General features: G+C 42.6%; 1 long non-coding RNA gene across 1 annotated transcript in view; it reads left to right on the forward strand.

Annotated features, from left to right (window-relative positions):
* Positions 1–715: 715 nt before the first annotated feature.
* LOC114596275 (uncharacterized) overlaps positions 716–15,596 on the forward strand; it is a 28,430-nt gene continuing 13,549 nt past the window's right edge. The window contains exons 1-3 of the long non-coding RNA XR_003706491.2: positions 716–1,049; positions 7,750–7,909; positions 8,517–8,626. This is a non-coding gene — a long non-coding RNA (uncharacterized LOC114596275). The remainder of the gene's footprint in view (positions 1,050–7,749; positions 7,910–8,516; positions 8,627–15,596) is intronic.

The following is a 15,596-nucleotide window of genomic DNA, read 5'->3' on the forward strand; positions in this document are numbered from 1 at the left end:
CCAGAATTCTTAAAAAGTGGTGAGGAAAGGGTTTTACTTTTTGACAAATGTACCGTATTTTTCGTTCTATAAGATGCACCAGACCATAAGACGCACCTAGTTTTTGGAGGAGGAAAACAAGAAAAAAAATATTCTGAATCTCAGAAGCCAGAACAACAAGAGGGATCGCTGTGCAGCGAAAGCAGCGATCCCTCTTGCTGTTTTGGCTTCTGGGATAGCTGTGCAGCCTGCATTCGCTCCATAAGATGCACACACATTTCCCCTTACTTTTTAGGAGGGGAAAAGTGAGTCTTATAGAGCAAAAAATACGGTATTTTATGGAATAAAATGAGGGTAGCAATTTCTTCCTGAGGGGCTTGGGAGTACAGAGCTAGCATACCCTCCAGCATTTATCCAATGAAAATGGGGACATCCTATTCCATAACAACTCCTTTATTTACACCCTACCCATATGACTAGGTTATCCCAGCTACTCTGGCTTCCAACATGTATAAAAACATAATAATACATCAAACATTAAAACGAGTGGGGATTTGAACTCTGGTCTCCCAGGCCCTAGTCTGCCACTCTAACCATTACACCACACTGACTTTTCAGTGTCATGTCATCCCTGACCATTAGCCATGCTGACCGAGGACTGGTGAGTGCATGGTGCTGTACAAAATGGCAGGTTGCATAGCCAGGCTGGGGATAGGGGTACACATTTGTTGGTTCGGCTCAGGTGCCAAGGTTTCTTGGGCTGGCCTGGGGGAACAGGGGTCCCTTAAAAACTCTCAGTACTCTTCACAAACTCCCGGGATTCTTGGGGGGAAGCCATGATGGTTTAAAGTAGTACCATAGTGCTTTAAATATACTGTGTGGTTGTGTTAGAGCTTTAAGAGGGACTGTTAGTTTTTGAGAGGTTTCTCTTTTTCTTTCGTTTGGTGCAGGCCTTAGAGCTGAGGCACTGTGTCACATGGTTCCTCAAAAGCTTGTGTTTGTGCAAAGGTACCAGAGTCTCCTGAGTATTCCCTGAAGATCAGAACCAAGGGGTGGACTACAAACGATAGGTAAGCTCATTCTTCATATTGACCTCACCCAAGGGATGTTACAGAGTGGCTGTCATGTGCAGATGCATTGGACACCAAATAGGCCCAGGGAAGAGGAGACATGGGTCCCTGTCGATGGAAGCAGAGGATGGGGAAGCCCTAGAGATATGCAGGAAAATATTTTCAAGTCGTTGGTTTTATTATTTATGTTTGTTTTAATATGACTGTAACCAACCACCAAAGAAATTCCAAAATTCACATTAGAGCAATGCCATTATTATTTGCTACCCAAAATGTTACAAAATAGTGCACAAGGTTTTACATTATCCAAAAGTGTTCATCATACTAGAAGATAAACAAAGCAAGGATGTGTAGTTGGCTGATGTTGTAGCCATTGGCAGTATTTGCATTAAGTTATAGTCTAAACCTGGAATGTGGAAAAGGACATGCCAATTGAGCTCTGTTAGGTGCTGTTTTAGACTACACCTAGACTGCCCACAAAGAAGCATTCCTACACCCGCAGTCCCTGAGTGGTGAGAGGTTTCAGGGGTGGCAGCACATACCTCAGGTGTGGTTTCCTTACAATGAAGGGCATAGCAAACTCTGGTGTATTTGTAATGTATGATATCATAGATCATGTGGCATATGATTATTCCAGCATAAGATTCCAGGCCAGATCATAAGCAGAGCAATTGTGGGTGGTTGTGGAGCCAGCTGATGATGAAAGCAGCATCATGTATGCTATGAGGGAGGGAGGGAGGGAGGAAGGAAGGAAGGAAGCAAACTTTAGCTTATACGTAAATCCGGCCCTGGCTGTGGAGAATGTATCCTACATTTTCATTTTGCAAAATATGTCAGCACAAATACACTTTAGTGCTGAGGAATTAAGCAAAGAAAAGAGAAGCAGAAGCTATGTACACTCAAGTGAAATTCAGCAATAATTTATCCAGCTGATTTAACGCTTCCCCAAGTGCTGTTCTATCTCAAATGGAATATGCGGAGCATATGGAACTATAGATTTGGAAATTGACCCTCAAGTAGCAACCCTTCTCATGAATGTAATTGTTTTAGTTAGTAATAACTATTCTTCTCCAGTTTTAAATATTTTAAGGAAAAGTTTCCACCTAATTGTGAATCTGTTGTCTGTTTTTTGCCTCATGAGACCAGTAAACATATGGTAGTAGAGACCGACAACCCTACAATCAAAGAAATGTTCATGCTTTTATAATCATTGTAGAGCACATAACTTCATCTACAGTTTTACACAGCTTATCTTCAATGTTAGAGCAAAATGAAGTGGGTTTGGACAAGAGCAGAACCTCTGGCAACTTTTATATGGGCAACTACAGCTCAGGACCACAAAGAAATAACCTGGACCTGAATAGTATATGCAAACAATTTTTTGCCCCTGCAAAATCATTGTGGCAAATGGTGTACATAATGAATTTATAGTCCGGCATGCTGAGTGATCTGCAAACACGGCAATGTAAACCTCTGCACAAATATATCAGCATTTATAAGTGATGGGGAGGAGGAATAAGCAGTAGCAATGCACATGCTCATTCCTTTAAATTGGTTCCCTTTCAGTTGAATTGTGTATTAGCAAGCTCTCTTGTGTCTGTATTAAAGGCTTTTAAGTATAGCTTTGAATAAAGCTCAATAACAAGAAAACACTCACTCTCCCTCACCCCACCCCCCAACGTGATGGAATGTTGGTAAAAATCTGACACAGAGGCATGACCAGAGAACAATGAAATTAGAATGGTAATTTTTAGTTGACAGAGCAATCTTAAACTTTTCTCTGCTATACAGTGGTACCTCGGGTTAAGAACTTAATTCGTTCTGGAGGTCTGTTCTTAACCTGAAACTGTTCTTAACCTGAAGACCACTTTAGCTAATTGGGCCTCCTGCTGCCGCCACGCCGCTGGAGCACGGTTTCTGTTCTCATCCTGAAGCAAAGTTCTTAACCCGAGGTACTATTTCTGGGTTGGCGGAGTCTGTAACCTGAAGCGTATGTAACCCGAGGTACCACTGTATTACTATATGTACCTTTGTCAGTTACTGGTGTTCACCCTCAGCTGGGCCATGATCAGGGTGACTACACCACGAGAAAAAAGAGGCAGAAATCTATCTTGAGGTGAACCAACCTTTGGCTCTTTCTAGGTGCACACAAAAACCTTCCGTTGCTTTCTCCATGGCATGCTTTCCACGACTTGAGCAGTCCTACATTCCTACAAGACACAATCATTTATGTTCTTTCTCCCCATTCTAAGAAACACCGCAAATTTGATAGGGTAGTTTCAAAAACCCGTATGAAACTTATTAGAAAAAAAAGCTAACCTAAAGTTACAACAGTCAAAAGTTTGACCGAATTCTTCTTACATGCTGTTTTCTATATCTATCTGGCATGGCGACAGAATGGGGAGAAAACCACCCTTGCAGAGTGACTAATTTTTGTGACAGGGCTGTCTCTTGCTATTAAGTTTCTCTTGCACCCTTTCTAGTCCCTTTCTATGAGGGGGAAAAAAGTCCTGCAAAGAACTTGAGACAAAATGACCCAAACTTGCCTAAAATGTACTTTCTTATGTGAGGAGATTTATTAAAATGACACTATACTCTGCTGTAGAAGCATGCATCTGATGCTAATAGTTAAAGGCATTTTGGACCAATAAGACATTAGTCTGTGGAAAACAGAAAGCTTTGGGGGAAGCACATATTGTGCCTATAAACATCAGCAGCCACCGTTCTCTGACTCTTGAGCACCACTTGAAACAACCTCTGTATGGTGACTGGTTCCCATGAAGGTTTTATATGCAGCAAATTGGACCCACTTCATGTAGACATTCTCCACCAGGCACTCCTAGTAGTAGCTGCTAGAGGTATGAAAGCAGTCAAAACTGGTGGGACCCATCTGGAAGTCTTCACACATAACATTTCCACGTATTGTTTTGAGTTAAGTGGCACTGGTAATAAGTAGACCTGCCACGGCCTAAGCATAGGAAACTTCTCCATCCAGAGTTGGCCCACTGTTCCTTACAGTGGCTAGCAGTAGCTCTCCAATGTTTGTCATAGGGCATCAAACCTGGATCCTTCCCTTAAAATTCTGGGTATCCTACTTCATGTCATTATGGTCCTGTGTACAACTGTCTTTGGCTCAAACTACTAAGCTCCATGCCTGGATCTCCCGATGTCTCCTCCTTTCCCTAAAAGCAAACACACCTTTTTGAAGCATGGTGTTTGAGATCAGAGCCATAGCATGTATTATGAAAGCATGCAGCTCACAGCGGCACCAGGAGGGAGAAGTTTTGCCCTGGTAAATTGCCTGCCCTGATCCAAATGGCCCTTCACCACATGGCTGCCTTTAAGAAGAATCACACACATCCTGAAATAGATGAAGTTTGTCCCTTAATACTAGTTCTTGTTCAAGTATGCCAGTACTGAGAACCCTCCAGTCTTGCCATTAGTGCAATAGCTATCCTTCAAACTGCTGTCATTTCCCTTCTGCCAGCTCCTGTGTGTCAAAGCAGTCCCGTACGAGAGTAATAACTGATAATAAGAGAGGGGTATTTGTTTCTTAGAAAGTGGAATGGAGTCATATTCTGAATTGATGCAGCTTGAACTCAGCAATGCTTAAAGCCAGGTTCAAGTTGTAATGCTTTCTCAATCTCACATGAATTGCGTCTTTGTTTGAAAAAAGTTGTTTCGTTTCATGAATTATCGGCACTTTTTCTGATGGTTCCCTGAATTGGTGTTGTCAACCGACAACAGTGATAAACCAAGCTTTTCATGTTATCAGCTGTGGAAGACTCTGCCAATAGATACTCATTGGCTCCTTCTGTGCCACCTTTTAAACACCTGCTGATAACTTTTCTATTCTGCCAGCCCTAGGCAGGCCATTAAGAGTACATCCCCACAATTGTCTATAGATGTATGGCTACAAACCAAAACGACTATGTTGTCCTTCCATTGTTGGAGGCAGTTTGCTTGGCCACTGCAAGAAGAGGATGCTGGACTAGTTGGGCCATTGATCTGATCCAACAGGACTCTTTTTATTCAAGACGACCATGTTTTTTTCTTTATTGTTTCCTCTTCTCCCCTTGGTTTGAGGGTAAAATAAAAGTTGATGCTCCATTCTAGGTCAGCTTTCTCTCTCTTCTATGACGGTCTTGTTCATTAGGCCACTTTGACTGAGTTTATTTATTTTTTTGCATAGCACCGTGCAGTGAACAGGATCTGAATTGAAGCCACCTTTGGGCGTTGCTTCCTTTTTAAGGAATGCAGAGGGACCCTCTGTACATGTGTGCACACTTAGGGGTCCATGTAATACCCAGTTCCTCACATCCTCCCTGCCCATCATACTGAGAAGGGCATTTTGCTCATTAGAATAACAATGGTCCATTTCCTTACCTGATTTTTTAATGGATGAATGGGAGTGAGGATATACTGACTTTCTATAAACACTTGGATACATTTCTGTTTTTGTCCCCCAATTCTCCCTTCTCCTTCGTTTTGCTGCTCTTGCGTCTTCACCGTTCGGCACCTGGCAAATCCCTCGGTGATGCAAGCGGTTCTAGTCCCAGCTTGAACAATGGGAAGAGTTCCCAAGGAAACCTGCAAATTCAACAAAGATAACCCCAATGTGTCAGAAGCTCTACAGCGCGGAATGGTAATGCACTGTCCTTTCCATCCAAATTGGTAAGGGTATCTAATTAATTTGGCAGAGTTTCCCAGCCCTCAATTACGGCATCTGTTGCAGCACAGAACAATCCAGAGCAACCATCTGTCTTTCTACATGTAAAATGAATGGATGAGCAAAGATATAATTTTATTTTAGCAGCAGAGGGTAGGGACGAGCATGATACCCAGGCTGAAGCTGTACACTTCAAATTGTCAAGGTTAATTACCAGAGAAATATACAGAGCTGCATATTGGGCTGGAGTAGGCTTGGTGTTCCCTGCCAAAGCACAGTTGGAAGGAGATTAGCAACGAGCAAGTTATACAGGATCATACAGGTTTCGTTATATTGGATGTATAAATCTCTTTACCTCTTCCAGCTAATCAGTGCTCATCCCGGTTGCCCACCTGAGGCCCATCTTTCTGCCAAGAGCATCTTGGGCAAGAGAAGCAAAAGGGAACTGTGCAACATCTGCTGCGTCTGGATGTAAACCCAGCATGTGACTGCAGCTGACCCACTCAGGGACTTGGAATTTAAGACCTGTTTCTGATAGCACCCATTTTGCATGTGGAAGTGGAGATACACAACAGCAGGCATGGTTGTGTGTGTGTGTTTTGGGTTTGATGAAAGCATCTCTGTGGGGTGTATGTAAATAAGCAATGAACTGTGGCTCCCGTACATGAGAGGGAAGATCATGCGCAAACAGGTGCTGCAGATGTGTCTCTCAGGGCGTGGGAACAAGGGTCTAAAAGGTGAAAATGAGAGTGCAAACATGAGGCCTTATCAAACGGTTTTGAAGAGCATCAATAATCAGTTCAGGAAAAGAACTGGATTCAGTCCACTCGTGCATCCACATGTGGTTTTGAAGGTGATTTCAGTGGGGCTTCTGCCTCCTCGCTCAGGTCTTTCCAGTTCTGGTAAACACATGTGTTTCACTTGTTGAATCAAGGCAATAGCTTCACCATTCTCCATCATGAGCTCAGACATGCAGTTGAAGGAGCTTTTGCCTTCAGATGAGCAAAACAGGAAACCTCTGCATGTGTAGTGTTTTGGTTTGTATTGATCAGATACGTTTTAGAACATGGGTAGGCAAACTAAGGTCCAGGGGCCAGATCTGGCCCAATCGCCTTCTAAATCCGGCACGCAGATGGTCCAGGAATCAGCATGTTTTTATATGAGTAGAATGTGTCCTTTTATTTAAAATGCGTCTCTGGGTTATTTGTGGGGCATGGGAATTCGTTCATCCCCCCCCAAAAAAAATATAGTCCGGCCCCCCACAAGGTCTGAGGGACAGTGGACTGGCCCCCTGCTGAAAAAGTTTGCTGACCCCTGTTTTAGAATATACAATGTGGTTTTCTCAGATCTTCAGCTGTTGTCATTGCATACATCTGCAGCAAGTGTTGCCAGAGATGATGTTGTTTAAACAATTTTCAACAAGAAGGAATCATTCCAAAGCTCATTGTGTATAAAATAAAATACATAGGTTATTTTCGTCAGGGCTACATAAACCAGAAAACAAAACACAAACCGTTTAGATTGCAATCCCGTGGCCCCTGAAAGGGCATCCCTGGGGCGATAGGATGCATCAGATTGCTTTAAGTGCTCATGGAAATTCATCACCAATTTAGTGCAAATTTTTCCCAATACAGGCATTTTTCTAGGAAATTTTGCCTAATAAACATGTTTTGCAAAACAATTTCCCATAATATAAGACACCTGTGTATGTTTTATCACTGATATATGCATTTTTATGCACACTTATCCTAGTATATGTCTTTTTGTACAGGTTAGTTGAAAGTGCAAATCTGGTAGGTTTGCTTTTAAATTCAGCCAGAAGCAAAGGGCAACAGGGTCATGGCTAAAGCAGAAAATCTCAGCTTGAGCTCCTTAGGTTGCACTTAGAGTTGTATGCCCAGGCCTATCAGGAATGCTTTTGTACTGACAATATCGGCACTCTTAGACCTTCAGTTCTCTTGTGTGTGTCAAACTGGAACGTCCTGATTTAAATTTTATTCAGCCTTTATTGATTTTTCTTCTTTTTCTTAGCAAGGAGAAGGCATGATGTATATTCCTGTGAGCCAGAAGGAATGGAGAAGCACGATTAAAAATGACCTACTTTAGTATGATAAATAATACGTCAAAAATTGAACAGATGGACCCCTGCTGCTACATTCAAGACTAATTTCTCACCCTTCTTCATGCTCAGGTTTGGTGCTACATTATAACTGCATCATTCTAAGCCTTTCAGCTTGACCCATCTGATAGACAATGAATACAGTATATTCTCTACAGCCATATTTATGCATGGTTATCTGTGTTAAATCAAACTCACTGAGGGTGGCATGGGGGTTCCCTGTAACTGGTGGCTTCACCTTTGACTCTGAAAGAGTCTTCAAGCTACATTCAGTTGAATGCATCAGCACACAGGCTTCTATTGGAAATGCTGAATGTTCTCAGATGCCTCTTTTACACAACGGGAAGTGAAGCTGGTGGGGAGGAGGACATTGGCAGTAGCGCGCACACCCCCCCTTTCCCCCATGCAGCTTTATTTCAGCACAGAGAACTTAATGTAGGGTCCGCCAGCATGGTGCCAGGGTGCCTGCTGGTATCTCCTGCGGTGCCTGAGAAATGTCTAATTACGTATCCCCTCAAAAATCTACATTGTGTTAAAGATTCTTTGCTCTTCCTGCGCAGTTCCTGTTTGCACTGGCTCAGCCTTTCATACATAAAACACTCTCTTAAATAAGCCCACATTTCAGTGGATGCCAGCATATTCAGTGGACACACCGTCTTCTGTTCCGAACAAAGAAGAGGTGTGGAAGCCATTTTGTATTGCCCCACATTCCCATGGCAACCATTTTGTGTTATGCTACACTCCCATGGCAGCCATCAAAGTTCCAAATGTGCCCACTGGCCACAAAAGGTTAGATACCCTGATATAATACCTGAATATTGCTACCATTATGTTTTTATATGTGTTGGAAGTCACCCAGTGTGGATGGGGCAACCCAGCCAGATGGGCAGGGTATAAATAAGAAAATTATGTTCATCATCATCATGGCGCATATTTAAATTGTGCCCATAGTGGTACCCATTTGCCTGATTGCCACTGAAAACCTTACTTTATTATTAGTATTAACAATTAAATTTCTGTACAGTGGTACCTCAGGTTACATACGCTTCAGGTTACATAAGCTTCAGGTTACATAAGCTTCAGGTTACATACTCTGCTAACCCAGAAATAGTACCTCGGGTTAAGAACTTTGCTTCAGGATGAGAACAGAAATCGTGCTCTGGCGGCACGGCGGCAGCAGGAGGCCCCATTAGCTAAAGTGGTGGTTCAGGTTAAGAACAGTTTCAGGTTAAGAACAGACCTCCGGAACGAATTAAGTACTTAACCTGAGGCACCACTGTACTGCCCTTCATCTGAGAATCACAGGTGGTTTACAATATAAAAACACAGAAATAAATAACATAGTAACAAACAAAACAACATCCCTCACTATTTTGTGGCTACTAAATTGTGACATCTCCAAATTTCAAGTAATTTTGAGTCTTTTATTTTTATTTTTGGACAGCTGCATTATGCCACGCTGCAGAATTCCATAATGTTTTTGTGCTATTGTTCATGAAGCTATTGTTCATGGCTTGTTTAATGCATGTTATCTAGTAAACATTCACTTAGGTTTGCTCACAATTCAGTACATCCTCCTTGAGAATGAACTATTCAAATTAATTATATTGCTAATTAAAGGGAGTGAGGGAAAAAAGGACAGACAAATTACTTTCTATAAGCTCCTTTTAGGTTAAAAAAATACAGTATGTAATACTGGCATGTGTCTTCTGAATTACATAAAATGTTTATTTTGAACTTAATCTTTGAAAACCTCTTTGGTGAGGAAGACCATCACAATCCAAATGTAGGGTTACCATACATCTGGAATTTCCCAGACATATCCGGAATACTGCAACAACTTTTCTGTCCAGATTTTCACTGTTTGAATGGCAACCCTACCAAATGCATTTCTGTAGTATTTTATTTGTTTTGCTTATTCACTACCATTCACCCTCCACAGCTAATTAACACAAAATATTGTACTTATTTCCTGAGCCAGATTTCCCTTTCCTATACAAGGGATCAAAGAATCATGTCTGGTAGGTAGACCAGCTTTTCCTAACCTGGTGCCTTTTAGATGCAGGACTACAACTCCCATTATCACTCGCTATTGGCCATGCTGATGAAAGCTGTCCAAAACATCTGGAGTGCACCTGACTGAGGAAGGCTGGTGTAAACGAACTCATTTATATCAGTAGAATCTGTGCACACTTCCTGTGCCCCTTTCAATTCCGCCCCCCCCATAGGTTTCTAAAGCCCCTCAGAATTGAAAACACAAGTTGTCATCTCCTATCTCCACTAGTGCCAAGTGAAATGTCAAATTCTTCTGAATACTTGTTTGTGGCAAATTGGTGTGAAAAGAACTAATGATAATGGATGGAACCCCCTACCCCATGTACACGGACAGTGGTTCCTTGGTTCTCGAATTTAATCTGTTCTGAGAGTTCGTTTGACTCCTGGAACGGTTCAAAAACCAAGGCTTCTGATTGGCTGCAGGAGCTTCCTGCAGCCAATCAGAAGCCGTGTAAACCACGTTGGCTGTTCGGCTTTCAAAGGACATTCGCAAACCAGAACACTCACTTCTGGGTTTGCGGCGTTCGGGAGCCGATTTTTTTGACAACCAAGGTGTTCAACAACCAAAGTACCACTGTATTTAAAATCCGCTTTGAGTCGTCCTCCCCCAACAAACAATCAACCAGTGTATAAATTTTATGAAATAAATAAACATAACCTCTTGCTGTCATATGAGGAGTTTTGCTGGGCTGAGACCGCTGTGTTGAAAAAGGATGGGATGGAACTTGACACAGTTGAATGGGCATTGGATCTAATCGGTTGTCATGCGGAAACAATCGCTTTTCAGTGCTCTCATCCAGCTGGCATGTGTCTTTAGTGCACAACTGGTAAAGTGGAACACATCTTGTTGACGAAGATCCCCTTTCCATAAAAAGTAACAAACCAAAATCACGGCAGAAAAATAATTGACACTTCACATCCATTATACATTTGTACCAGTTCCAAAGATGGTGTAAATCCAACCTGACATGGCACATATGGAAAATGCGTTTTCCTTATTGCTCTGAAAATAACGTTGGAAGTGCTTTTAATGTAACATAAACTTTGGCCTACAGGCAAAGGATTCTTAAGCCTGTCTTCCCAAGAGTAGCAACACTGTTGGCAGAGGTTTCCTTTTATGCATTTTGGCTGCTTACTCTTGTATACAAGGACCCAGGCAGAATCAGGGAATAATTTGTTGTTTGTGCTTAGCAGGAAAGGGTTAAAAAGTGTTTTGTGTGTGCCTGATTCATAGGGGATTTAAACTGCAGGAAACAGAGCAGTGGTGCAATGTAGATAATTTTAGACTCTGGACTCTGGTGCTATTTGTGTGTGTTGCAGGGAAGTGCTCTTAGGTGTATTACGTCACTCCAGATTGTGGCAAGCCAGCTGTACTATATTGGGAGGGGAGGGCTTCCTGCTCTTTCTGCAGAGGGGAGCCATGGACTTCTGCCTGGAAGTCTTGTACTGACAGCACCATTGCAGCAGAATTAATGCTGGCTGGGCCTTCAGCCCTAGCTGCTGTTGTAACCTGTAGCCTAACCATCATCCAGATCCAAAGAAAAGGTGCATGAATGTGCACGCAAGGACTGATGTGATTTAGTACCTGCCGACTAGTTTTCCATACGAAACTCTACATAGTAGTGATTGGTTTGGGTTCCACAGGGTGGATGTTTCTATCTTCCCAACGTGAGAATGGACAATGGCAAATAACTGGCGTGCAGACATGAGTAAATAAGTATGACGCGTTGCCTGCCTGAGGTATGAGCAGCTAGAATACAAAACAGGAATACAATGGAACAAGTAGGAGGCAGCTGTTTATTGTGGAAGATGCATACATTTTTGGCCGATGTAATCTGCTGAAAGCATGCAGGTGAATGAGCTGTTGACGGTGTGACATTATTAGGACCAGGAGTGCCAAAGTAGATGGAGGGCCAGATCTAGATTTGGGGTTTATTCCTTAACTGTTGCTTGGTCAAGTTCTGCTGATCGGAGATGCCAATTTTGAAATCAGTAGGGGGATCATTTCACTTGGGTGAAATGCCTGCTTTGAGATATATTCAGGATTCAAGATTTGATTCTAGTCACACTTATGTAGGAGCAAGCCTTACAGTACACAGTAGGATTTGCGTACTGAGTCAACATGCGTAGGATTGTGCCTAACTTGCAAAAAAGGAGAGGCCGTTTTTTCTAGCTCCATATCTTTTGGCCCTCTTAAATAGCACCTCTGCAGTTGGTCAGTAGCTGTTTCAGATTGGGCCATCTCCCAGATAACACCTAAGAGAATTGTAATGTTTGAGTCTTGAGTATAGAGATGCTAACTTGTCAAATTCAATGGGAAAGTAGGATGCTGCCAGGATAAAGATATCCCTATAGCAGCCGCTTGAATTCTGTGAAACACAGTAAACAGAACTGGGGATGGAAGCATTATAGTTTATATCATATGTCTGGAATTATTACTTTGGCAGGAGTGAGGTGGGCGCAGGTGGCATTCAAATGCCCCATTAGGTGCATGAGCAAATTCATACTTGGCAGTTAGCTGCCCTCTGTCAAACTGCAGTTTAAGGTTTCCGAACGCTAAATGCCGCTGTGGCAGCCACTCACACGTCTACAGGCATTCAAGTCTTGGGAGCTTGCATTTTATCTATGATTAAGTTCAACTTGGTAGGCAGACACAAGCTCCCAAGTCCATTCATTTCATGTGTGTGTTTGTCATTTTTGAATACTCAAGTCTGGCTCCCAATGATATTGTGCTTGTTGCCATTTCTTTGAATGCTTTAAAAATACACATTAAAAATTGTTCTGTTGTATTTTACTGGGAATCAAAAGTGAGGCACCTGCCAGAAAGTGAATAAGAGGGGGGGGGGACCCTTTAGGTACAATGTGTAACAATTTGAGATGTCTCTCTCCCCCCCAACCCCCACTTACAATATTTTTCTGATTTAATCATGAAATGTCCCACTTTTCTTAGGATGTCCATATTTTCAATGGTGAAAATAGGGACATGACCTCAGTGAGGGTATGACCTTAGTCACTTCACAGTTCCAGGATACACATGACAGGGTCCTTTTTGCATACCCCCAGGGGAAGCCATGCCACATCAAGATGGGGGCCAATGTCACATAACTGTGGAATGGGGCCCTGGGTGCAGTCTTACTGCCCCTTTCTTTGAAAGGCCTTTTGTTGCTTGTATAGACCAGACCTGACTACTGAGAATTCTAATGGCTCCCTCAAAGACAGCCAGAGGAAGCTGGAGGGGATTGCACAGCTCCCTTTGTACCAGCAAGTGTCTGATAGTCACTTCTGACATTGTCAGGTTGATTTATCTTAACTGGACCAGAAGAATTTTCTGCAACACTTCCCTGTGTGATGTCTCATTGTGTCCTGTAACGATAACTTTCCGCATCCTTTTTAGTTGGGACCTCAACAGGGTTGGAAGATGGAAATGCCTTCCTAACCCGTTCCATCTCTTCCATCTCTTGGAAGATGGAAATGCCTTCCTAACCGTTCCATCTCTTGTTTACCTTTTCTTTCATTGGCAGCTGATTGTGGTTGCTCTTCCCAACTCCTTGGGAAAAAATAGCCACTAACTGAGAGAGAGTTATGTGTCAACAGCAGAGAAAGGTGGTCAGTGGAGCTACGAGAAGCATGAATACTGGAGAAAGGTGATCAATGGGTCTACAATCCCTTCCAACTTTCTCCTTGAAGAATCTACATAATTCTCAACAGTCAGAGTCTTGCTCTTCTTCAGAACAGTTCCATGTGATGAGGTAAGACGCAGCCAGGGTCTCAGTACATGGGAAGCTGCAGCGGGTTAGGAAGGCATTTCCATCTTCCAACCCTGTTGAGGTCCCAACTAAAAAAGATGCGGAAAGTTATCGTTACAGGACACAATGAGACATCACACAGGGAAGTGTTGCAGAAAATTCTTCTGGTCCAGTTAAGATAAATCAACCTGACAATGTCAGAAGTGACTATCAGACACTTGCTGGTACAAAGGGAGCGGAAAGAAGACATCTCTTTAGGGACAAGAGAGGTAGAATCAAAACAAAAAGCAGAATGTCATCTGATACCATAGGACAGCCGACACGAAGTCTGAGGTCGAGTCATGTCAGCTAAAGACAGCTCTGAAATCTGGCTAGGAGGTTTGCTTGAACCACTTTCTTAGGCAATCAGTGAGATTTTGGAAGCAAGCAGGCAGAAGGAGGTTAGATATTGACTGCTGTCTTGTTCTTCAATTAGGAACCTGCGAGCTGTGAGTATTGGCAATATGATATTCCAGGGCCCAATTAAGTCTAAACATGAACAAGGAGCAGGTTAGTGTCTAGAAACTCATGCTTTGCAAATGGTGTTTACATGAACAGAGGTGTGGCTATGTTGAGATTTTCCACTGCTGGCCAGGGAGCTCTGTGAATAACCTCCTAAGAATTCTCAGCACCATTAACAAACTACAGTTCCTAGGATTCTTTTGGTGGAAGCCATGACTGGTATAAGAGTGCTTTAAAAGTATGTTGCAGATGTGACACCTTATTTTATTGACCCATGTGAAGTGGAGATAAGCAGGAGGGTGGAGCAGGCGATAAAACGAGCATTCTGGGGTTTGCATCTTGGATCAGCCCAGAGCAAATATTAAGGAATGGGAAGTTAGGAGGACAAAGAGATTTCCTTCACCATCCTATACATATACACACACCAGCATAGTCTTGTCACAGGGCTGGGTGGAATGCTTAAATAGTTAACAAGAAGTGCTGTGATTATGTAAGTGTGTTTTAAAATCTTGGCGTGAGCATGAGGTCTCATTCCTAAGGGCATAAACTAACTGCTAACCAAGGAGGAAGGGGAGAAAAAACACACACCATCCCTTGTGGCGAGGTCATTCTATAAATGCCTGCTGCCAAGTCTGTAAAGTGCTCTGGAAGCTTTGCATGAAAAAGAATTCACAAGTATTTGGGGAAGCAGGGAGGGGAGGAAAAGGATGCTGAATGGCCTATTCGGCATCCTATTAGGTCTTTCCTTCCAGTCTCAGAATGTCAGTTGAGTTGTTTACATAGTGCCGCACCAAAATTGTACAGCAAAAAGGGAAAAAGAGATACCTGAGTTTTATCACATGGCCATAGGAGCCAACTCCTAGGGGCTGAGGTCCCCCCTTGAAATATTTGAGGGGGCCAGTTCCCCCACCCCCCAAAAAGTTGATGGGCATTGTCATTCAAATGGTGTGCATGTGTCGCGTCATGTGAGCAATAATTTGGGGTGGGGCTTACCTGTCCTACAATGTTTTATTCAGGTTGGCCCTCAACTGCAACTTATTTGTAACATTTCAAAGGCATTCAAATTTGTAAAAGCATGAGGTAAACAGTTAGACGAGGAGACCTCAGTTCTGAGTTAATATGTAAAGGATTGGGCTGTAGGTCACATATACAACAGAGCAACGAAAGATTCTTATTGAATGCTGCTTGTAGGTAAGTATGTTTCACAGGAAATCATTAGTGCACTGATTTGATTTGAATGTGCTAACTTATTTCCCATAAAGCTCCTGGAATTTGGGACAAACAATGAGCACTTCTGGTGGAAGATTAGCCCAAGGTACTTAGGAACGGCTGAACTAGAGGTTTAGCCGCCTCAAAGTAATCTCAAGAAATATATAAACTCTGGAATGAAGCTAATTAAAGCCTCCAAAATCCTTAACCCTACCACTTCTGAGAAGGGTTTGGGAAATCTTTAAGAT

Source organism: Podarcis muralis, chromosome 4 (genome assembly GCF_964188315.1).
Source record: "Podarcis muralis chromosome 4, rPodMur119.hap1.1, whole genome shotgun sequence".
Taxonomy (NCBI): domain Eukaryota; kingdom Metazoa; phylum Chordata; class Lepidosauria; order Squamata; family Lacertidae; genus Podarcis; species Podarcis muralis.